Below are 8,514 nucleotides of genomic sequence, written 5' to 3'. Positions count from 1 at the left end.
GGAAAAATGAGCCCAGGTAGATGGCAACCACTGCTGTGACCGAATCAAACGGGGATGAGACAGGGTGGCTAGGAGGAGACTTTAAGACGACAGGATGGCTGTCTTAGGGTTGCTGCCGCTGGCATGAAACACCGCGACCGAAAGCAGGTTGAGGAGGGGAGGGCTTTGCTGGCTTAATCTTCCACCTCACTGTTCATCATCTAAGGAAGTTAGGGCAGGAACCTGAAGGCAGGAGCTGCTGCGGAGGCCAGGGAGGGGTGCTGCTTGCTCACGGCCCTGCTCTCTCTGTCCTGCTCCTTCTAGAACCCAGCCCCACCAGCCCAGGGATGGCACCACGCACAATGGGCTGGGCCCTCCCACAGGTTCCCTAAGAAAATGCTCTACAGGCTTGCCCACAGCCCGGGCTTTATGGAGGCACTTTCTCCATCCAAGTTCCCTCCTCTCAGATGACTCTGGTTCGCGTCAAGTTGACATAAAATTAGCCAGCACAGGGGACAAGGAAGACCTGTCAGAGGGGGTGACGTGTGTGCAGAGGCCGGAACCTGTGAGTAGGAGGAAACCTATTTAGGTGAGGGGCTTAGTCTGCGCCAAGGCCCTGGGACAGAGCCAACCTAGGCAATCAGAGAAACCGAAAGAGGGGGGGGGGGACCTGACTGGAGCAGAACACATGATGGTGAGACTGGTCCCCACGGGGAGGGCCAGGTCACAGAGGCTGTGTGATGACCGTCCTACCCTGGGGTTTCTTGAGACAACTTATCACAAGCTCAAGGTTTTAAAGTAACAAAAGTTTCCTCTTTCTTAGTTATGGAGGCTAGCTACCCAAAAGCAGCTAGAGTCCTGGGGCCAGAGTCATGGTGTCCTGAGGCCAGGCAGCGTCTGTGGCTCTAGGTTTTTGTTTTGTTTTGTTTTGTTTGTTTGTTTGTTTTTAATTTTTTTGTTAATATTAGTTACATTTTGTTAACTCTGTAGCCCAGCTGTATCCCACTCCCTCATCCCCCCCCCCCCCGTGGCTCTAGTTTTCATTGTTGTTGTTGTGTGTATGTTTCACTTTTTGTTTTGAGACAGGTGGTTTGCTCGTAGCCTAGTATGGCTTCATGTTTTGGCATTCTTTCTACCTCAGGTTCCACATGCTGGGATTACAGGTGAGCCATCAGTAGGATTCTGGTACCCAACCTAACTTCTCTGGGTATCCTCCATTCTTCTTTTCTTGTGCACAGGATCTCTCTTTCTCCATCTTTTGCCCATCTTTTTTTAAATTTTTTAATTTTTTTATTAATTACAGTTTCTTCACTTTGTATCCCAGCTGTAGCCCCCTCCCCTATTCCCTTCCAATCCCACCCTCCCTTTCTCCCTGTTCTTCTCCCATGCCCCTCCCCCAGTCCAGTGATAGTGGAGGTTCTCCTCCCCTTCCATCTGACCGCAGACTATCAGGTCTCATCAGGATTGGCTTCTTTATCTTCCTCTGTTGACTGGTAAGGCTGTTCCCCCTTAAGGTGGAGGTGATCAAAGAGCTAGCCCATGAGTTCATGTCAGAGATGGTCCCTGTTCCTATTATTGGGGAACCCTCTTGGATACTGAGCTGCCATGGGCTACATCTGTGCAGGGGTTTTAGGTTATCTCCCTGCATGGTCCATGTTTGGAGTATCAGTCTCAGAAAAGACCCCTGTGTCCAGATTTTTTGGTTCTGTTGCTCTCCTTGTGGAGCTCCAGTTCCCTCCAGGTCTTTCTATCTCCTCCTTCTTTCATAAGATTCCCTGCACTCTGCCCAAAGTTTGGCTATGAGTCTCAGCATCTGCTTTAATACCCTGCTGGGTGGAGTCTTTCAGAGGCCCTCTGTGATAGGCTCCTGTCCTGTTCCCTGTTTTCTCCCTCTTCTGATGTCCATCTCATTTACCTTTCTGAATGAAGATTGAGCATCTTACCTAGGGCTTTTGTCCATCTTATGTACTAAATTGTCCATCAGATAATACGGTTCAATCTTCTTAAATAAGAGGTCTTAAATATTTATTCAGTCACTAACAATCTGAGTGAGTCCAGGACAGACAGCCAAGGCTACACAAATAAAACAACAACAAAACACCAGCATCACCAAAAACAAAACAAACGCAAGATCTTGGAACTGTAACAGAATGATGCTGGTTTAACCCGTTACCCACTCAAACCCCTTTCCCTAATGCACCTAAGACTCTTGCATGCATGCACACATGCACACACACACACACACACACACACACAATCTAAAGCAGCTACTCTGAAAATGAGAAGTGCATTTCAGTGGCTGCAAAACTGTAACCCAGAGACCAGTCCAAGTTTCGAGCAAAGCCGGGGTGGGCCCTTAACTTTATTATGACACAGAACAATAAGGGGATTGTTTCTGAGGCAGATTCTAAAGCAGTAGTGTGTTTTTGTTTTGCCTTTGGTTTGCATTCTGTCGTTTGGTTAATCCCACTCTCATTCCTTTCAAATGGCATCGTGGAGCACTGGGTCAGCTGCCAGAAAAAGTGGGAGGGCATCTGAGCTGGGCTGGGCCCAGCTGCCCACCCAGATCTACACAGAGGCAGTGGGCTCTGGATTGTTGGAATGTACGGCAGAGACAGACAGACAGACAGCTCGGGGTCTGGCTTGACTGTCTTCCCAGGGATGGTCTCTGCTCCCCCAGAACACCTGTGGCCAGCCCCTGTCCCCTGTGCAGCTGTGCACAGGGCTCTATTCTGGCCAAACCCTACTCTGGGCCCATCAGGACACTGGGATTTTTCACAGAGCAGATAGACAGCAGTCCAGGAGCCAGGCCTAGTGAAGGGCCTGTATTCTCAACTATTTGAAAGACTGAGGCAGGGGAATTTACCTAAGCTCTAGGCCAGCCTGGGAAACATAGAAAGCCCTTGACTCAAAATTGTCAATAGGGTAATAGTGGCCCATGATTTTAATTCCAGCATTCGGGAGGCAGAGACAGGGAGCTCTCTGTGAGCTTGAAGTCAGTGTGGTCTATGAGTTCCAGGACAGCAGGGCTACAGAGACCCTCAAAAACCAAAGTCACAACAACAAAAAACCCTAATTAATTGGTTAATTAAAGTAGACAATCTTAAAACAAAACAAAACAAAAAACAGAAGAGCACTGTCTGTGCAAGCAAAGAGTACTTGGATTTGATTTCCCTGCATCCAGGCAAAAATCTGGCCATGGCTATCAGTGACTGCGGCTCCGAAACGGGGCGGTTGGAGACAGGCAGATCCCTGGAGCTCAATGAAACGAGAATTGGCTTCAGGGAGAGACCTGTCTCAAAGCAACAAGGCGGAGAGTAATTCGAGAGGAAGCAGATGTCCTGCTCTGGCCTCCCTGTGTCTCGCCTGCACTTTACACCGCACGCACTGAACAAAGACAAGAAGGCCAGCTAAGAGTGCTGAGAGACGCTGTGAGGAGACAGCACCTACAGAACAGGTCACTGAAGGACAGTAGCACTAAATTAATTAACGATTACATTAACTTCCTTCTTTTTTTATTTCACAGGGTTTCCCTGTGTAGCCTTGGCTGCCCTGGACTCGCTCTGTAGACCAGGCTAGCCTCGGACTCACAGAGATCCGCCTGCCCTGGGATTACAAGCGTGCACCACCGTGCCTGGCAACAATTACATTTCAGTTCTAAGAAACTTACAGGGCTCTTTCTTTGGGCTTCTAAGTTTCCAGCTAGCACATACTGGCCGCTCTCATATTTGTGCTGATGGTGTGGGGTTGGCTCTTTCCAATTTAATTATTAGTTTTTAATTCATTCGTTCACGTGTTTCATTGCCCTTCACAGCCCTCTCTGCAGATCCATGTCTGCCCTTTAATAAATGGCTGCCAAGCCTTGGATGACTTTTCTCAGATCTTTCTTTCTGTTTTTTAAATTTTCACTGGTGGATCTATACAGAAATAGAGAGACTTACACGTGATCATTGAAAACATCTTATTTACTTTCACAGAAAATGGGATTATTATACATACTGAGTTGAGTTTGTAAAAATTATTATTCATTTTCTGTGTTTTGCCTGAGAATATGTCTGCGGGTCACACGCATGTTGTGCCCGAAGCTGCCAGGGGAGGGCGCCCCAGGAACTTGGATTCCAGAGGGTTGAGAGCTGGTGTGTGTGTCTGTGTGTGTGAGTGTGTGTGTGTCTGTGTCTGTGTGTGTGTGTGTGTGTGTCTGTGTGCGTGTGTCTGTGTCTGTGTGTGTCTGTGTGTGTCTGTATGTGTGTGTGAGTCTGTGTGTGTGTCTGTGTGTGTGTGTGTGTCTGTGCGTGTGTCTGTGTGTCTGTGTGTTTCTCTGTGTGTGTGTCTGTCTGTGTGTCTGTGTCTTGTGTGTGTGAGTGTGTGTATGTGTGTCTGTGTGTGTCTGTGTGTTTCTGTGTCTGTGTGTGTGTCTGTGTGTCTGTGTCTTGTGTGTGTGAGTGTGTGTGTGTGTGTGTGTCTGTATCTGTGTGTCTGTGTGTGTGTTTGTGTGTCTCTGTGTGTTTCTGTGTCTGTGTGTGTGTCTGTGTGTCTGTGTCTTGTGTGTGTGAGTGTGTGTGTGTGTCTGTGTGTTTCTGTGTCTGTGTATGTGTCTGTGTGTCTGTGTCTTGTGTGTGTGAGTGTGTCTGTGTGTGTGTCTGTGTCTGTGTGTCTGTGTGTGTGTGTCTGTGTGTCTCTGTGTGTTTCTGTGTCTGTGTGTGTGTCTGTGTGTCTGTGTCTTGTGTGTGAGTGTGTGTGTGTCTGTGTGTGTCTGCGTGTGTGTGTCTGTGTGTGTGTGTGTCTGTGTCTGTGTGTCTGTGTGTGTGTGTCTGTGTGTTTCTGTGTGTGTGTCTGTCTGTGTGTCTGTGTCTTGTGTGTGTGAGTGTGTGTATGTGTGTCTGTGTGTGTCTGTGTGTTTCTGTGTCTGTGTGTGTGTCTGTGTGTCTGTGTCTTGTGTGTGTGAGTGTGTGTGTGTGTGTGTCTGTATCTGTGTGTCTGTGTGTGTGTTTGTGTGTCTCTGTGTGTTTCTGTGTCTGTGTGTGTGTCTGTGTCTTGTGTGTGTGAGTGTGTGTGTGTGTCTGTGTGTTTCTGTGTCTGTGTATGTGTCTGTGTGTCTGTGTCTTGTGTGTGTGAGTGTGTGTGTCTGTGTGTGTGTCTGTGTCTGTGTGTCTGTGTGTGTGTGTCTGTGTGTCTCTGTGTGTTTCTGTGTCTGTGTGTGTGTCTGTGTGTCTGTGTCTTGTGTGTGTGAGTGTGTGTGTGTGTCTGTGTGTGTCTGCGTGTGTGTGTCTGTGTGTGTGTGTGTGTGTGTGTGTCTGTGTCTGTGTGTCTGTGTGTGTGTGTCTGTGTGTTTCTGTGTGTGTGTCTGTCTGTGTGTCTGTGTCTTGTGTGTGTGAGTGTGTGTATGTGTGTCTGTGTGTGTCTGTGTGTTTCTGTGTCTGTGTGTGTGTCTGTGCGTCTGTGTCTTGTGTGTGTGAGTGTGTGTGTGTCTGCGTGTGTGTCTGTGTCTGTGTGTCTGTGTGTCTGTGTCTGTGTGTGTATGTGTGTCTGTGTCTGTGTGTCTGTGTGTGTGTCTGTGTGTGTGTCTGTGTCTGTGTGTGTCTCTGTCTGTGTGTGTGTCTGTGTGTCTGTGTGTCCACCTTGTTTGAGCTGCTGTGTGTTCAGGGTTAGTCGGCCCCAGAGCCCCCCTGTCCAGTGCAGGGACACCGGGACTGATGGCCACACAGGCTCCGGGGTTCACCCTCGCGTAGGTTCTCGGAATCGGGACTCAGGTCCTCACACTGGGCAGCAAAGGCTGTTAACCCCTGAGCCGTCTCTCCAGACCCTCCGTAGGGAAAGCTGGACCGGAACTTCACCCTCTTTGGCTTGCTAGTCCTTTGTCACCCTCCCAGGATGACACAGGTGTTGACTTGTTCGTTTGTTTGCTTATTTTTAAGGACAGGATCCTGTAGCCCGGGTTGGCCTTACCCTCACGATGCAACTGAGGCTGTAACCGAGGATAACCTTGAATCCGGTTCTCCTCTCTTCACCTCTCAGCCGCTAAGGGCGTGTACGTCCCACCTGGCCTGACGACGGAGAAGTGAGGGTTTCTGCGTAGCCTCGGCTGCCCTAGAACTAGCGCTGTAGACAAGGCTGGCCTCGAACTCGCACACTGCCCCATCGTCTGTCCGGCCACCGTGGGCCCGGGCCCGGGAGCTTGGGCCGCCTGCAGCCCCGCCGCCCCGGCCTCAGGGCCCCGAGGGCGGAGGTGTGTTCTCCGAGGCGCGGAGGCAGGGCCGGGCGGCGGCGGCGGCGGCGGGGGTGTGTACGTGTGGGTAGGAGAGGGCGCGCATGTAAGGGGGAGCGGGGAGCGGCAGAGGTCACAGAGAGCCCATACTTAAGAGAAACCCTCGAGCCTGCCGCTCCCAAGTCAGGATGGCCGAGCGGTCTAAGGCGCTGCGTTCAGGTCGCAGTCTCCCCTGGAGGCGTGGGTTCGAATCCCACTTCTGACAACACTTGTATTTTGCTTGTCGTCTCCCAAATTCTCAAAGTAAAACTGGAAACTAGAGACTTGCCCTTGGGCTGGACCGCATTCCACACACACAGACAGACACACAGACACACAGTCCGTCGCTCCTGAGTTGTTTTTACAGTTTCAAATCAAAGAAGTACGTATTAGGAAGGAGATAATTTTAAATCGTGTGCAACGGGATTTAAAAAGACGAAGAAGAGAATGTTATAAAAGGTCAGTAATGGTTACCTAGTTTAAGATTGCGAGCAAGGAAAAAAAGTTACAGTTTGTCAGAAGTGGGATTCGAACCCACGCCTCCAGGGGAGACTGCGACCTGAACGCAGCGCCTTAGACCGCTCGGCCATCCTGACAACTGGGATCCGCCGTTCTAGGCGGACCGCTTTGTAAGCGTCTCAGTGTGCGCATGCGTGCCGAGGAGTGGTTTCCGCACTGGGCGGAGAGAATGCCCTGCCCGGTGCGCTCAGTGGCCACCAGAGGGCGCTCGCCGCCCGTCGGAAAAGCCGGAAGGCACCAGGCCCGCGGCCGTCGGATTCGGGTGACCGAACTGTGCCCTCCAGCTTCGTGTCCTCGGATTGCCTGCAACCTTGCTTTTCTCTTTTTTTTGCATCCCCACCCTCGTGTCTGTTTGGCACGTGGCAACCAGGTCGCAGCAGCTAACGGTGCCTGCCTCTGCGCCTCTGGCCCGGTGACGTCATAAAGTCGCAGCTCCTTTGCCTAACGGCGGTCAAAACCACAACCTCCCATTTGCAGCGTTACTGGTTGGTTTCGGACTCTAACTTAGATGAGCCTCGCGGCGGCGCGGTCTCATCCGGGTTCTGGCCGTGTCCCTAGTTGCCCACACAGTGCCTGGCACACAGTAGGTGCGCAGAACAGACACACACACACACACCCCGCACCGCCGTGCAGTCGGTCGCTTCGGGTCTTTTCGTGACTCATGGCTCCTCCCCGCCTCGCGCAGCACCATCTTCTGTTCCTTCTCGCCCTCTTCTTCCCAAACCTCAGACTTGCTCACGCACCGGAAAGTCTCAGCCCAGGGTGGGGCGTTCCCCGTGTTATTTTAAGGTGTATGGCTATCCTGGACCTCCTCCCGGGAGGAGCTCAGCTCTCTCTGCGCTGAGGATCTGAAAGTTCTTTGGGGAGTCCAGGGTCAAGGCCGGAAGACGGCCTAGGGTACTGTGAATCCCTTGGAGCCCATACTTGCCTGAGATTGTGTCAAGGGCGGCCTGAGGCAGAAGACAGCTCTGCTCACCCAGCCTCAGGGTCCCCAGGGCTTGGGATGTAACCTGGGTGAGTTATTACTGAGATGAGACCGGATTCCCACTCCCGTTTCCTGAGGGTTTGCAGTGGCCTTTCCTGAAATGAGGTCGCCCCGACCATGGAAACAAACCAGGTTAACAAACATGTATTGAGTGTTTGAGAGACTGAAGCAGGAGGGCAGAGGCACAGCGTCCTCTTGGGAGGGCCTACCCATGCAGTTAACTCTTTCGTTTGTTTTTAAAAATGAATGTCTTTATTTATTCATTTGTGTGTGTGTGTGTGTGTGTGTGTGTGTGTGCGCATGATGTGTGTAGTGGTCAGAAGACAACCTTGTGGAATTGGTTTCTCTTTTCACCTTCAGGCTTACACTGCAAGGGTCTTTATCCACTGAGCCAACTCACTGGCCCCTTTCTATCTATGTATCTATCCATCCATCTATCTATCTTTTTTTTTTTTTTTTTTTTTTTTTTTTTTTTTTTTTTTGAGACAGGACTTCCCTATGTAGCTCAGGCTGGCCTTGGGCTCAGAGTTCTCCTGTCTCTGTCTCCAAGAGCTGGGATAGCAGTTGTCCTAGCTGGCTCTTCTGTTGCTATGGTAAACAACCATGACCAAAAGCAACTTGGGGAGGAAAGGGCTTATTTCATCCAAATAGCCTGCCATTGAGGGAAGCCTAGGAAGGAGCTCGAAGCAGAAACTACAGAGGAGGCTGCTCACTGGCCGGCCCCCAGGCTCTGGGTCAGCTACCTTTCTTATACAATTCAGTTCCACCTGCCTAGGAATGGAACCGC

The 8,514-nt window shown here is 50.8% G+C and overlaps 2 non-coding genes across 2 annotated transcripts; one reads left to right on the top strand and one right to left on the bottom strand.

The window, feature by feature from the left end:
• Positions 1 to 6,366: 6,366 nt before the first annotated feature.
• On the top strand, positions 6,367 to 6,449 carry Trnal-cag (transfer RNA leucine (anticodon CAG)). Its single transcript has one exon. It is a non-coding gene; the product is annotated as a tRNA-Leu (tRNA).
• A 287-nt stretch (positions 6,450 to 6,736) lies between these two features.
• Trnal-cag (transfer RNA leucine (anticodon CAG)) lies at positions 6,737 to 6,819 on the bottom strand. The gene has a single exon. It is a non-coding gene; the product is annotated as a tRNA-Leu (tRNA).
• Between the last annotated feature and the right edge of the window lie 1,695 nt (positions 6,820 to 8,514).

The sequence above is a fragment of the Meriones unguiculatus genome, chromosome 10 (genome assembly GCF_030254825.1).
Source record: "Meriones unguiculatus strain TT.TT164.6M chromosome 10, Bangor_MerUng_6.1, whole genome shotgun sequence".
NCBI lineage: Eukaryota > Metazoa > Chordata > Mammalia > Rodentia > Muridae > Meriones > Meriones unguiculatus.
Note: the sequence above shows the minus strand (reverse complement) of the source record. Positions and strands in the feature narration are given on the sequence as shown.